Genomic DNA, 4,160 nt, shown 5'->3' on the forward strand with positions numbered 1-4,160 from the left:
CTCATCTGTAAACTGAAAATAAATAACACTTGCTCATCAGGTTCTTGGAATCAAAACACTTTAAACCTCAATGGCACCACAGAAATGGGAGTTAACTTCTTTACCTAAGCTTCTTCTTCATTGAAAAGACAAATATGACACAAAGCAGAAAACAGACTAAAGGCAGCGGGGATTTCTGTCCTCTCTATTCCACAGGAGCCTAGAACCCTGAAGCTCTATCTTGTAGCCTTTCTTATGGCTCTTCTGGCTGTCCTGGCCGTAAGTACTTGGGGAAATGGAAAAGGGGCTGGTGTTGGGAGCGATTGATCCCTCTTTCCAACAATGGTCCTTTAGCATCTGGAGATTTGGCATTCCCATGTGTCCAGATTAGTACATTTTAATTTGTTGTTTTGTTTCGTTTTTACTATCTCGATCAGTCTCTGAAGAAGCTAGAAAACTTCCTTGTGCCTGTAGCCTCAGCTAAGCAACCCTTCCTTTCATACTCCCAGATTTTTCCTGCCCTAGAAGACACAAAATCTAGATTTCCCCAAACAAATGTGAAGACAATGAATGTTTATCGATATATATTTGGGACAAAATTCTGCTCTTCCGCAGGGCAGGGGAAACTCATTCCATAACCCAGAGAGTTAACTGAGTGTATTTGTTTGTTTGTTTCTTTGTTTGTTTTAATATGTCATATAGTTGAATCTATTGATGTTTTTCTTTTCCAAAGTGAGCTGACCATTCATCTGAAGAGGTAGGACATTTTCAAACAAATGCAGAGTAGCTAAATGAAACTCAATAATGAAAATCTTTAATTTTTTCCCCTTTATTTTAACAGAAGCCTTATAGGTGGAATATTTACAATAAGGTAAAATTATATTTTATTGTGTTTAACATGTAATTTATTGGATTTAACATATTGCAATTTATGTTGGTATACTTCTTTATCTTTAACTCCCCCCCCCCAATATATCACTGTTCATTGTTCCTGAGTAAAGGTGGATTTAAATAAAGGAGAAACAGATATTGGTTCCATTCATTAAGTATGAGCCTACTAGGAGTTTACTAGCTCTGAGTACATAATCTCTGTACACATTCGTCTTCCATGTTTATTGATTGGGATAGAATTGCTACATTACAATAATCATGTTAAATAAGGTAAAATTTTACTGCCGGAAATGAAGCCCATACTCAGCCTCTTCCCCCTGCTTCCCTAAATTGTACATCATTTTGCCAAAGATTCTACAGGATTTCACTAACTCATTCCAAACACAAGAGACATCCCAGGCATTCTGGGATGTTTTAGGGTTCTCTGCTCATTCATGGAGTCTCAGTGATCCCATTTACATGCCTAGAGGTTTGCACAAAGGAAGATCTTAACAAATATTGGCTGAAATGACTCAGTCTGGTTTGGTTTGGTTTTGGAGAGTGAGGAGTTAACATATCTCCTCAAATTCCAACTACTTGATCTAGTTATTCTGCTATTCACTAGCTTCTGGCCCCTGAACTGATTTCTGGCCACATTTTGGCTAAATTTAGCCACATTTTGTGGCTAAATAGAAATGTGCCTATAACACATGATAGCTTCACGATGCACATATCACTAAGCGGCAGTGGATTTTTGTCATGTCTTCTATGAAACAGCTGAGTTCTCCCTTTTATTGACTCCTGTCTGTATCTGAAGAATTTGAGTAAAATGCATTTTCTCAAAATTTTCATAGATATCAGGTTGCCAACAAATACCAAGGATAACTAGTTGAAGCATAAACAGTTCTGTCCATAAAATAAATTGATTTTTTTAACTGAGAACAATTCTTTTTATTTATTTTTAATGTCATGTTGATGGGTTTATCTGCCGATGTCCTTCAAGCATGAGAAAAAATTTCTTAGATGCTTTGAAATTTATTTTAAAGAAGGATTTCAGTATGTTTTTCTCTGTCGTCATTCTTTCCAGTCACTCAGGGTACAATCTGCTGCTTATTACCTCCGTAACACTGATCAGGTCACTTCCCTTTCCCCATTCTAAATTTCAGTGTTGATGGACCAGGTTTCTAAGGTCCCATCTCACTCAGTCTAGGAATCTCCTGCTGCAGATTCATCTATAAACTTTGTTTCTAAATTCGGCCCTTCAGAGGCCACAGTGTCTCCTCTCACAGTATCAGAGATCTAGAGATGGGAGGACCCTTACAATCCATCTCATCTAACCCCTTCATTTCATAACTGAGAAAACTTTGGCCCATCAAGATTAGATGACTCACCCAAGTTCACACAGGCAGTGGACAGTAGAGGCAGAGTTTGAAGCCAGGTCCTTTAATCCTAGAGGTATTTACTTCTTTCCGTTACATCATGTATAAGAACAGAGAAGCCAATAGTTACAGTAATGAACACTGTCTTTGGTTATCTTCTCCTTGTGGAATCAGGAAAAGTCTGTGCTTTTTCTTTTTCATCTTTCTCCCAATGGAGTCGAGGAAAGTATACTGTTTGCTGTTTCTTTTTTCAACTGTGAGAAAATAGAGAAAAGAGAACTGTCTGAATTTTTTTTTTAAATCAGGGGCTATGAAAAGAATAACTGGTATTTGGGAATGAGACTTCTCCAGTTTATCAAAGAAATCATATTTGAAGAATTGATGAGTGCTTGTGGGTTAGTTGATTGAGAGATTTTCTGTAATTGTACTAATAAGGCCAAATATATACATAAGTCAGGTCTACTCAACAGCTCCAACAGGTGAGTCAGGTGATTCAAATAACCCTGTCATAGGTGAGCAGTTCTACAAATCCTGTCACATTTGTATATACCTATTTTTTCAGTGTTATCAAGAATACTGAGAAATTGACAATATTACAAATGAAGCAGAATGCCATAACCTTATGTTTGTTATTTTTTCTTTCTTTTATAAGCCATTTTTTGAAGGATTTGCTCCAAGGCCTCCGTGTCCTGGAAATCCTGGAAATAGTCCATTTCTTAGAGGACCTTCATATCCTCCAAACGGTGGATATGGGTCAAATCCTGGAAATCCCCCATATTAAGAAATCCCCAAAATGCCTCCCAAGGAGGACCTCAATAAACACAGGAAAAGATAAGTTGTGCACACTGACAACATGGTGGGTGGATGGTGCAATGGAAAGAATACCTGTTTTTGCAGTTAAAAAAAAAAAAACCTCCTGGCTGAACTTCCAATTTCCCCCTCAATAGATGAATGACCTGAACCAGCCAGAATCTGAATGCCTCTTTTCCTGCAGAAGATTTTGCTGAGTCCATTCTCCATTGGGTTACCAAAGGATACACCTAAAACTTAGCTGTGACCATGGTGCTTATTCAATTCCCTGCCCCCTCCCAATAAATTCTAGTGGTTCTACTATGTCCAGAATCAAATATAAAATCCAAAATATAAAATATAACAACCTCCATGGAGTTTGCTCCTGAGTAGCCTTAACAGCTCATAGCAACAATAATAGGAACAGATTGCTCCTAAAACAATATTGTGGAATAAAACCTAACCAAGGCAACATTTTTTGTTTCCTTGTAGCTTTGCCTGGAAGACTGACTCGAGCTGTCCATGAATCTACAAATTGGTGAATCTCTCTATCTGCCTAGTTGTCAGCCTCTATTATTGAGCATGAGATAGTAGCGCCAACCTTGCTAGATTAACATGAACCATTCTTCCAAAGGACTGATGTTCTCCATTGCACTCTCCATTTTATAAATTCAGTTCACAGCTTATGGAATTTCTGTTGTCCTTTTTTCCATTCTTCCATTTTGATTCATATGTAGATGAGAATAACATAAGAAGAAAAAGATGTGAAGCTTCTTGGTTTAAGAAGCAGAGCTGGCTTTTTAGAACTGGCATGTTATGGTGAAAGGACGTATCATACGTAGGAATTTCTATATATTCAGAAACCCACTTGCAACATGGCACAATAGGAGAAGAGCCATCTTGGAGTGAGGGACACCCAGGTTCCAGTTCCTTCTTGGTGACCATGGACAAGGCAGTTAACCTGTCAGTACTCTAAATGACTGACCAGAATTGTAGCTCAGTGAAAATTGTGATTCCTGTAGGCAGACATAGAGGTGAAATCATGGGTCTGCAAAATATAATATGTGTATAAGCTGGATCCACTGATAGAATGGAAGTTCTTTGAAGGCAGACACTATTTAATTCTTGCTGGTGACTTTTTGC

At 38.0% G+C, this 4,160-nt stretch overlaps 1 long non-coding RNA gene across 2 annotated transcripts; it reads left to right on the top strand.

The window, feature by feature from the left end:
• The first annotated feature begins 713 nt into the window (after window positions 1–713).
• On the top strand, window positions 714–3,708 carry LOC114037674. Of its 2 annotated transcripts, none has more exons than XR_003568483.1 (2): window positions 714–736; window positions 3,510–3,708. It is a non-coding gene; the product is annotated as an uncharacterized LOC114037674 (long non-coding RNA). The 2 variants fall into 2 exon arrangements; XR_003568482.1 differs by lacking the exon at window positions 714–736 and adding an exon at window positions 2,260–2,304.
• Window positions 3,709–4,160: the final 452 nt, after the last annotated feature.

This window comes from Vombatus ursinus, unplaced genomic scaffold (assembly GCF_900497805.2).
Source record: "Vombatus ursinus unplaced genomic scaffold, bare-nosed wombat genome assembly UNPS02010461.1, whole genome shotgun sequence".
Lineage (NCBI taxonomy): Eukaryota > Metazoa > Chordata > Mammalia > Diprotodontia > Vombatidae > Vombatus > Vombatus ursinus.